Genomic DNA, 11582 nt, shown 5'->3' with positions numbered 1-11582 from the left:
TTTGTTATGTGTAGGATGGTTTTTGGTCATATATGGATGAAATTGATTAATGTGTGTGTGTTCTCAAGCAGAATTTATGTTTTAGTTCATGGCAGACCCACAAAAGATTTGCAAGTGTGGAGAGGACTACAACAGGGTGACCCTCTATCACCATTTTTGTTTCTTTTTGTTGTTGAAGGCTTGGCAGGGCTTATGCGAAATGCATTGTAGTTAGGTGTATTTCATCCATTTAAACTATCACAAGAGATTTAGATTGATATGTTGCAGTTTGCAGACAATACTTTAACTATGAGACAAAGCTCGTCGCAAACATTTTGGTGTATCAAAGCTTTACTAGGAGGTTTTAAACTGGATATAGGACTACATGCTAACTTCAACAAAAGAAAATTTATTGGTATTAGTTTGAAAGATAATTTATTTCAAGAAACTTCTACATTCTTGGAATGTGGCACTGGTATCATCCCTTTTCAATTTCTTGGCATTCCCGTAGAAGCGAATCCAAAGAGGAAAGTAACTTGGTTCCCTATTTTTGAAAAGCTTTAAAACTGGATCTCAACTTGGAAGGGTAGGCATCCCTCAATCGGAGGTTGAGTAGCTTTGTTGAGCACTCTTTGAAAAATTCTAGTATTGTCAGGTCATGTCTGAACCTGTTGTTGAAACACTTTGAATTTTTCAATGCTTCCATGTCATGTATGAGCCTGTTGATGGAACTTTCTTTGTATGTTTTTCAGTATTGTCAGGTCATGTTTGAACATGTTGATGAAATCTTTGTATATCCCCCAGCATTGCCAAGTCATATTTGAACCTATTATTGAAACTCTTTGAATATTCCAAATGGTCAGGTCATTTATGAATCCACTGGTGGAATTATTTTATTTTTTCCAGTGTTTTCAGATCATGTATGAACCTGTTGACTAAACTTTCCTTGATATTTAGGTTGTTATCAGGTCAAGGTCTGAACATGTTGTTCAAACATTCTTTGTATGTTCCCTAATGCTGCTAGGTCATGTTTGAACCTGTGAATTGGGAACTCTTTAAATAGTCAAGTGTTGTCAGGTCATGTTTGAACCTATTGTTGAAAATTATTTGAATATTCTGGTGTTTATCAGGTCATGTATGAACTTATTGATAAATTCCTTCACATACTCCCCAGTGTGTGTCTTTTTCTCTAGCTGGATTGTTATCCCCAGCCAGTTTCTACCCTCATTGTTGTGGTTTCCTGTAGGCCATCATTACCACATATCTCCATCATTCCCCACAGGTTCATTTTCCATAATGCTTATCATCTATCATAAAAAAATCATGTTAGGGCTCATCATATCCCCAACAAACCAAAAAGAAGTCATTCAGCTCATAGCATAACATGTCATTGCATCTAGGGGGAAAATGCGGGTCTTATGTATTTAAATACCTTTCACCCTGATTTCATGAGGATTTTCATCACTCATGCTATCTGGTAAAGATATTTAAATAGGGGCAACAGTCATACCCTAATTTTTTTCTCACCTCAATCATTTGCATTCATCCATTGACATTCTGCATTCTCCTATTCATCACTTGATTATAATCAATATTGGTGATGAATCTGAGATTTTGTTTTGTGATCTTTAAGATTTGGTCAATTAGGACTATATATTTGCATTATATTTCGAAGTAAGTGCTATTTGATTTTGTTTTGTCATGTTTTATTTACTAAGTCCTAGCAAAAGAGCCTTTTTGTTTAAGTTTTTATTTTGGTTTCATTGTGTTGAGTGATATTAATAATAATAATGCTTGATTTGAATTGAATTAGAGTCAATTAGTATTAAGCGTGATAATTTCATCTCTATTTTTTATTCTATTTAATTTGATTAAAGAAAGTCAAAATATTTGGGTTTTTTAGTAGAAGTTATGTTTACATTAAAATTCAAAAAGAGTTTTATTTTCCCTTTTACATTAATTTATAATTCATGAAATAATAAAAAAAATTACAAGCATAATAAATTTTATATTTATAACAAATAATACATTTGTTTTACATTAAATCTAACAAAATTTACAAAAAAAACATTTGTATGTGTGGTCCCTCTTTTGAAGTTTACTGACTTTTTTTTGCCTTTACCCTCTTGGCTCTTCATGTGTAAGAGCATAGTAGATTTTTTGTTTTTGTATTGTTAAACCTGTGTGCAAAGGCAATAACTTATTAGTTCTTAATAGAAAATACACAAGCAAATGAGTCAAACATAATAAAGTGAAAATGCAAGTTATCATAAGCATCAATACAGGAGAACTTTGATCAAAATTAACCATCTTTCTGTAGCAATATTAAAATAATTTTGATTCCTTCCACTTTCATCCATAAAATCTCCTCAAAGCCCTACATCGACACTATAAGACCAAGATAGACCAAAAATTTGAACGAAAAAAAAGATAAAAATTAGGGGCAGTAACATAAAAAAAATTCTTAAAGAAACCCCTATTTTTTTATCATACTCAAACCTCAGAAAGAAACATATTTTCAAGCAACCATCACATTTCAAACACAAACAAAAAAAAAAACAGCAGCAGAAAACTTTCAATAACCAAACATCAAATTTTAAAACAACACATAACAAAAAAAAACAGAAACAAATAGAAATAGGAGTAAGAAGGAAAATCAATCACCGAAAAGCAATCACCGACCATCATTCAGCGACTCCTCCCGTCGCAAATCCGGACCCTTTCAGAGGATTTTTCATACATTGTTAGGTTCGATTCTGCTTCTTCTTCTTGGGGTTAAATTTAACCCGCCCAAGATCCGAATTGGATTTCCCATGAGCCAAAACATCCCTTACTCCTTCATATACCCCTTTTTGGCTCATGTTTATTTTTTTATTTATTAGTTATTAATATTATTTGTTTAATTAATGTGAATAAATTTTCTTAGTTATTTTTTAAAGATTAATCTTTGTAATTCTTACTTAGTAATATCTTCAAACAAATCAACTTTTTTATAATTTTTATTTTCATTCTTATTTTTATTTTATCATTTCATTATCATTAATGTTAACTAATTTATCTTTTTTTTATGAATATATATATATATATATATATATATATATATATATATATATATATATATATATATATATATATATATATAATTTTAAAATAAGAAAAGAAGAGGAATCATTTTGATTTAAAAATCTATTTTTGTTTTATTAATTTAAAATTATGCCAAGTTTTCTTAATAAGATTGTATATAATATTTTAGTTTATTTTCTCAATTTATTTTTTACCTTATAAAAAAGTTAAAATAAACATATTAGAAGTTTTAAATGTATGATTTAGGTTTTGTCTTGCCTATTTCTAAAAAGAGATGATAAAAATAATAGTTTTTCTTTAAAAAAAATTGGAACTCAAGATTTGATTTCAACTCGGATTGACTTAATTCGTTTAACTTTTGTTTGAGTATGAGTGGGCTTGTATGATTTATCTACTATTTGAAAGTGGTGGATAAGTGTGTGTTATGTTTTGCGATCTTCTGTGAAGACCATTAATCCTTCGAATGAGATAAGAGATGGATACGCGATTAATCTCTCAAGATAAGTTTCAAACATTTATATCTTTCCAAAACTTTACCACTTTCAAATCGTTTTCAAAATCAATCCCTCTCTAAGAATAAAATGCAAAAAAAGAGGACCATTGGAATCTAGCATTCCGGTGGGAACCCTCGAATGATCGGTCCCGAGCCAAGCGTTTTGGATTAACCGTTTTGGATTAACCCTCGAATGATCGTTTCTTAAAACATTTAAATCAACTTATTGCCTCTCTTTATTTTATGTTTAGTTTAATCCTAGTTTTAATCAACTCATGATTGACATAAAAAAATAAGTTTACCATTTTTTTCTTTTAATTTTTTATTATATCATAAAAAATCATAAAAAATAAGTTTACTACTTATTTTCTTTTAATTTTTGATTATATCATAAAAAATAAGTTTACCATTTATTTTCTTTTAATTTTAGATTATATCATAAAAAATAAAATAAAAAATTTAACATTTATCTTCTTTTATTATTTAATTATGTCATAAAAAATTCCAAAAAATAAGTTTAGCATTTATTTTCTTTTAATTTTAGATTATATCACAAAAAATTATAAAAAATAAGTTTACCATTTATTTTATTTTAATTTTAGATTATATCATAAAAAATCATAAAAAATAAGTTTACCATTTATTTTGTTTTAATTTTAGATTATGTCATAAAATTTCCAAAAAAAGAGGTTACCATTTATTTTCTTTTAATTTTAGATTATGTCATAAAAATATTCCAAAAAAGAGATTACCATTTATTTTCTTTTAACTTTAGATTATGTCATAAAAATATTCCAAAAAAGAGGTTACCATTTATTTTCTTTTAATTTTAGATCATGTCATAAAATTCCAAAAGATAAGTTTAATATTTATTTTCTTTTAATTTTAGATCATATCAAAAAAAACTTCCATAAAAATAAATTTACCATTGATTTTATTTTAGTTTTAGATCATGTTATAAAAAAATTCCAAAAAAATAAGTTTACCTTTTATTTTATTTTAGTTTTAGATCATGTTATAAAAATCATTAAAAATTATTAATTTAGTTATTTTCATCATTATTTTTAGATTGTGTTATAAAAATATTTAAAAAAGTTAGTTTAGTTGTTTTCATTATTATTTTTAGATTGTGTTATAAAAATATTTTTAAAAAGTTAATTTAGTTATTTTTATTATTACTTTTAGATTAATTTAGAAAAAAAATAAAGAAAGAATTATGTTTAATTTATTTATTTTTATTATTATTTTAGTTAGATTTTAAAGAGAACAAAAAAAAAATATTTGTTTTATCATCAGACTTTTTTAAAAATAAGTAATATGCATATGTTTAATATTAAGTTGATCTTTTTTTCTCACTTTATTTTACTAGACATAAAAAGAATATAATTGTATTTTTCTCCAACTTAATTTCTTGGTATTTTCTCTAAATATTTGAATAACTACAAAATTATTATTTTTAAATAATATCGTTTTATTTGTAGTTTTATTTATTATTATTAGAATATTACGAATAAATAATTAAATAAATATCTAGTAATGATGTTGATTAATTAATAGAATAAAATATTTATGACTAATTTCTTAAATTTTGGTTCTACCCCAAGTTATATCTTTTAATCTGATTAATTTATTTCTTTATCTTGATTCAAACGCTTTATTATTTAAATTAAAATATTAAAATCCTTTTTTCAAATAACTCGAAAGAAGAGAACCATTGGAATCTAGCATTCCGGTGGAAACCCTCGAATGATCGGCTGAGTCTCGCGTTTTGGGTTAACCGTTTATTCTTTTCTTTTGTCCCTAAAATACTTTAATTAACTTGGACAAAATAAGGATCATTGGGATCAAGCATTCTGGGGGCAACTCTTTGAACAATTGATTCTTATCAAACGTTCGTTGTCTATCAAACAATTTTCTCAATTAATTCGAATGAAAAAGGATCATTGGAATCTAGCATTCCGGTGGAACCCCGAATGATTGATCCCGAGACTTATTTCTTGTTCTCATCAAATGTCTGCCATTCACCTATAAAAAATATTCAACCAATCAAACTATTTTTTCACCGTCGTGCGATCTCAAAACCTTTTCATAAATGAAAGATATCTTGTCTTAAGATGATGCAAAGCAATGCTTCATCCATAATTATTGAGTTGAGATAAATGATATTTTTTCTAATGTTAATGTATACGTCCGCTCCTCATCTGTTTTGGGAAAAATAATGTTTCCCGTCGATTAATACAAGATAGATTTCGCTAAAATCGATCAACAAATAAATATTTTTTCCCCGGAATTACGTAAACCTTGAATTCTCTATTGCATCCGGAGATACGTAGGAGCAAGATTGCGAAATCTTGTCAGGCTCATTAATAAAAAAAATTAGGTTTAGTTCCTTTCTGCCCCCTAATAATGAAAATATGTTTAGGTCCTTTCTCATTAATAAAGAGTTCAAAAACATTTATCTTATCTCTTTTTCTATCCCAAATAAGTAGAATATTAGAAACTAACATAGACTAACATTCAAGTCGAAACTAACTAAATGGTTCCCGTTGAGTACAACGGACGTGGGGTGCTAATATCTTCCTCTTGCGTAACCGACTCCCGAACCCTGATATTAATTGCGATGACCATATTTTATCCTTTCGTTTAGTGGTTTTATCGATATTTTCTCTTTTCCTCTTTGGGAATAAATAAAGTTTGATGACGACTCTGCTAAATTCATCCCGCGAGCGTGCAATTGCGCTTCGCAAGCGTCGTGCTCTCATTTTTCGAGGTACAACAATGCTCGAAAATTATTTATAAATATAAGTTGCTCCTCAAATATAACTATTATTTCATGATGTCATTTGTTACTTCGCCTATAAAATTGAGGTAAAACATCTTTTTCAATCGAGATTGTGAAGTCAAGCTTCTCTTTGATGAATGTTTTTTATGAAGACAAAACTCCAAGCAACAAGAAGGCAAAGATTTTATTCTATGATAAAGCATCTTGATTCAAGAAGTTAAACTTTTCACTTCAAGAAGGTATAATGAGAATACTTACCTTCACTAAAGTCTTAGATGCTCAAGTATTCATATGGCTATTGCATAACTTTTCATAGTGCATGTAAAAATGTCTTAGAATCATATTTTTCATTTTCAAACTGGGTAAATCGATTTACCTATAAGGGAAATCGATTTACCACTGAAGCTTACATATTTTTTAAAAAGCAAAAATTAATTTTTTCACTTAGGTAAATCAATTTACCACTTAGGGAAATCGATTTATCACTTAGGGAAATCGATTTACCACTGGAGCATTACATTTCCAGAAGCGAAATTTTAAGTTTTTTAACTAGGTAAATCGATTTACCTCTTAGGGAAATCGATTTACCACTGAAAGATTTTGAAAAATTTTAAACGTTGCAACAGGGTAATCGATTTACCCATTATGTAAATCGATTTACCACTGTGCGTTTTTGAAAAATCAGTGGTTGTTCATACACCTCTTCATGCACCATTTCATGGAATCTTTTCATTTCATCTTTGACAATTGTTCATGATTCTTTCAGAACATTACCATGTTTCATTTGAGGTGTTATGTGCATATAAATACATGATCTTTCAACTTCAAATTTCATCTCTTTCAATCAATCTCTTAGAATTTTCAGAATTCACAGTTATTATTTTAAATCTTCATTTAAGATTTTTTTGCATATTTCCATATCATTCAAAATAGAAAATTCTTGAGCAATCTAATATTTTTGTGTTGTGAATTATTTTCATTGGAAGAGAAGATCAAGAAAATTGATATATCACTTTGAGTGACCATTATACTATAAATTTTACATTCAATCCATTGTTGTAATCCATATCTTATTTTTAGAATTGTTGAAAAATAAGATTGTGTGTTTTGTAAACACCTTGTTGTCCAGGATTGTTGGAAGCAAGAGAGTTGAGTTTGAGAGGATTGTTCTCATATCAACTTGGTGAACACAAGAGGTTGTTCTTGGTGATTGTGTTTGTCGTGTATAAGTCATAACAGATAGTGAAATCTCTTTCATGTTGAAAGGGGACTGGAGTACTCTCGATCTGTGAGGGGAACCAAGATATTTCTTCGTGTTCTTTATCTTTCCACACTTTATCGTTCATCGCTTAACATAACCAGAAAAGAAAGAACAAAGTTTTTCATAAACCGGAAAAAGTGTTCGAAGATCCTAATTCACCCCCCCCCCCTCTTAGGCGCTACTCAACTAACAATTGGCATCAGAGCGGGTTTTGGTAACTTGCTCCACAGATCCAGACAATGGCTTTGGCAAGCGTAAACCCGGTTTTTAAAGATGGAGGTAGTAGCAACAAACCACCTCTATTTTCTGGCGAATATTTTGATTTCTGGAAAATCCGCATGAAAGCACATTTAGAAGCACAAGGACATGGTATCTGGGAAACCGTTGAAAATGGTCCGCATAATCCAACAAGTGTGATCAATGGTGTTGGCACCCCAAAGATCAAAAGTTCGTATGATGAAGACGATAAGAAGAAAATACTTAATAAGAAGAAGGCCATCAACATTCTTCAAAGTGCATTAAGTATGGACGAGTTCTTCCGCATATCTCAATGCAAATTTGCGAAAGAAATATGGGATACCTTGGTGGAGACTCACGAAGGAACCACTGAAGTCAAAAGATCCAAATTAAATACATTGAGTCAAGAATACGAAATGTTCATAATGCAGCCCGGAGAATCCATCGTTGCTTTACAAAAAAGATTTGTTCACTTAACAAATCACTTAACCGCTCTTGGAAAGACCTTCACAAATGATGATCTCAACCTTAAAGTGCTTAGATCCTTGACTAGAGAATGGCAATCAAAAGTAACGGCCATATCGGAGAAGAAAAGTCTTTCCACTATGACGTCCGCATCATTATTTGGAAAACTCCAAGAACATGAACTTGAACTTGGAAGACTCGAAAAGCATGAAAATCAAGAGAAGAAATCCAAAGGAATTACTTTAAAAGTAGATTCAAAGGAAGATAGAAATGATGGTGTATCGGAGGAAGATGAAAATTTCATGCTCCTTGTTAAAAGGCTTGGTAAGTTTTTTAGTAAAAATGACAAACCCTTTAATGCAAAAAGAAATAAACATTTCAGGAAAAGGGAGGCTTCCACATCTACGTAAGAAGTCACATGTTATGAATGTGGAAAGCAAGGTCACATAAAGTTGGATTGTCTGAAACTCTCAAAGAAAGGTGGCTTTAAAGGAAAGAAAGATTTCAAGAATAAAAAGGCATATGTTTCATGGGAAGATAATGAGATAAGTTCTTCATCCGAATCAGAAAGCGACGAATGTGCAAATCTAGCATTAATGGCCTCGCACCATTCCGACGATGAAGAAGATGAGGTTAGTAATGAGTTTTCTCTTTTCGATAGTGATGCACAAGGTGCTATAAATGAACTTCTTGAAGAATGCAAAATTCTGTATAAAACTATATCATCTCAAAAGAAAACAATTTTATCTTTAGAAGAAAAAACCGTGACAATTGAAAAAAAATGTCAACGATGAAAAACAAAAGATGATTAGTGAAAAACAAAATTTTGTATGTAAAAATTATGAATCACTTTCTTTCCAAATTTTCCAATTAAAAAGAGTTCTTGAAAGGTATGAAAAAGGGCAAATTGGGTTGGAAGGTGTCCTTAGCCAACAAAGATATTCCAATGACAAAAGTGGACTTGGTTATTCAAAATTTTCCAAGCCAAGTTCAAGCAAAACTGTCTTTGTTAAGGCTAATGACCAACCAACCAAAGAGAAAGTGAACAAGGCAAAAAATGTTCATCACTATCCTAAAAGAAAAAGATTTTCTAAAAAGAAATCTTATGTTCCTAGATATAGAAGCAATTTCGAACCTACTTGTTTTTATTGCGGAATAATTGGTCATACACCTAATGCATGCTATGTTAGAAACTTTAGCGTAGCAAGTGGGCATTAAGTATGGTTAAATAAAGGCACTAATTATGAAGGACCCAAAGCAATTTGGGTACCTAACAAAATGTAACTTTGTTTTGTAGGTATGCTTGAAAACCACATCAAATCTTTGGTATCTTGATAGTGGGTGTTCCAAGCATATGACGGGAGATATAAACAAATTTTCAAATCTAGCATTGAAGGCCAAGGGTTATGTCACATATGGTGATAAAAAAAAGGGAGAATTCTTGGCATAGGCAAAGTTGGAGCACCACCTTTCACATCCATTGAAGATGTCCTTTATGTCGAAGGACTAAAGCATAATCTTCTAAGCATTAGCCAACTTTGCGACAAGGGATTCAAAATCAAGTTCACCAAAGATGAATGCTTGATTGAAGATGAAGTCTCTCATGAGGTAAAACTCAAAGGTACAAGAATTAATAATATTTTTATGATTTCCCTTGATGATTTATCTTTGAAGGTAAAATGTCTTATGGTAAATAATAATGAGTCATGGTTGTGGCATAAAAGATTCGCACATATTCATATGGAACATTTGAATAAACTTATAAAGCATGATCTTGTCATTGGTTTGCCTAAGATAAAATTCGTCAAAGATAGACTTTGTGATGCATGTCAAAAAGGGAAACAAACCAAATCAACTTTGATATCAAAGAATGTGGTGTCCACTACAAGGCCACTACAATTGTTGCATATGGACTTATTTGGTCCATCAAGAATAAGAAGCTTCGGAGGTAATGTATATGCTTTAGTTATTGTTGATGGTTTCCCTAGATACACTTGGACTTTCTTCTTAGTGCAGAAAAATGATTCATTCAAGGCATTCAAGAAATATACGAAGCAAGTCCAAAATGAGAAATCGCTAACTATTGCCTCCATAAGAAGCGACCATGGTGGAGAATTCCAAAATGCCTCCTTCGAAGAGTTTTGCGAAGAACATGGAATCTTTCATAATTTCTCGGCACCAAGGACTCCTCAACAAAATGGAGTGGTGGAGAGAAAGAATAGGTCACTTGTGGAACTTGCACGAACGATGCTAAGCGACTCAAATCTTCCAAAGTATTTTTGGACGGATGCGGTAAGCACGGCATGCTATGTAAGTAATAGAATTATCATTAGACATATCCTGAAAAAGACTCCCTATGAACTCTTCAAAGGAAGAAACCAAACATATCTTACTTTCACATGTTTGGGCGCAAATGCTTTGTCCTCAAGAATGACAAAGACAATTTAGGTAAGTTCAACGAGAAGTCCGACGAAGGTATATTTCTTGGATACTCTCTTACTAGTAAAGCTTTTAGAATATATAATAAAAGAACTTTAAAATTTGAAGAATCTATGCATGTTACTTTCGATGAATCTAACCCCTCCAAGGAGGATATTGTTTTGTGTGATGATGATGATGATATTGTAAAAGTTCCTCAAATAGATACTTCAAGTGGAAACAATGGTGATCAACCAAAACATCAAGATGAGCAAAAAACAAATAATAATGATCTACCTAAGGAATGGAGAACTCATCGGGATCATCCAATTGATAAAGTCATTGGTGATATTAGTCAAGGCGTTGCAACAAGATTAAATATGAAAGATGCATGCTTAAATATGGCTTTTGTCTCACAAATTGGACCTTCCAAAGTTGATGAAGCCTTAGGTGACGACCAATGGATAATTGCTATGCAAGAAGAGTTAAACCAATTCGAAAGGAATCAAGTTTGGGAACTTGTCCCTAGGCCAAACGATAAACACATCATAGGTACCAGATGGGTGTTTAAGAACAAGCTTGATGAGAATGGTATAATTGTTCAAAACAAAGCTAGATTGGTGGCCCAAGGATACAATCAAGAGGAAGGCATTGACTTTGAAGAAACATTCGCTCCGGTTGCAAGGTTAGAAGTTATTCGTTTATTACTTGCTTATGCATGTTCATTAAATTTTCAATTATTTCAAATGGATGTCAAGAGTGCATTCTTGAATGGCTACATCAATGAAGAAGTCTATGTCAAACAACCCCCGGGCTTTGAAGACTTCAAAAATCATTCACATGTTTTCAAGTTGAGGAAAGCT

The 11582-nt window shown here is 30.8% G+C and overlaps 1 long non-coding RNA gene across 1 annotated transcript; it reads right to left on the bottom strand.

Moving 5' to 3' along the window:
* Positions 1-1976: 1976 nt before the first annotated feature.
* Positions 1977-2780, bottom strand: LOC127096806 (uncharacterized). Its single transcript, XR_007792829.1, has 2 exons — positions 2662-2780; positions 1977-2159 (listed from the first exon to the last, which is right to left on the bottom strand). It is a non-coding gene; the product is annotated as an uncharacterized LOC127096806 (long non-coding RNA).
* Between the last annotated feature and the right edge of the window lie 8802 nt (positions 2781-11582).

This window comes from Lathyrus oleraceus, chromosome 6 (genome assembly GCF_024323335.1).
Source record: "Lathyrus oleraceus cultivar Zhongwan6 chromosome 6, CAAS_Psat_ZW6_1.0, whole genome shotgun sequence".
In the NCBI taxonomy this organism is placed as follows: domain Eukaryota; kingdom Viridiplantae; phylum Streptophyta; class Magnoliopsida; order Fabales; family Fabaceae; genus Lathyrus; species Lathyrus oleraceus.
The sequence above is the reverse complement of the archived record's forward strand: the minus strand, read 5'-3'. Positions and strand labels throughout refer to the sequence as shown.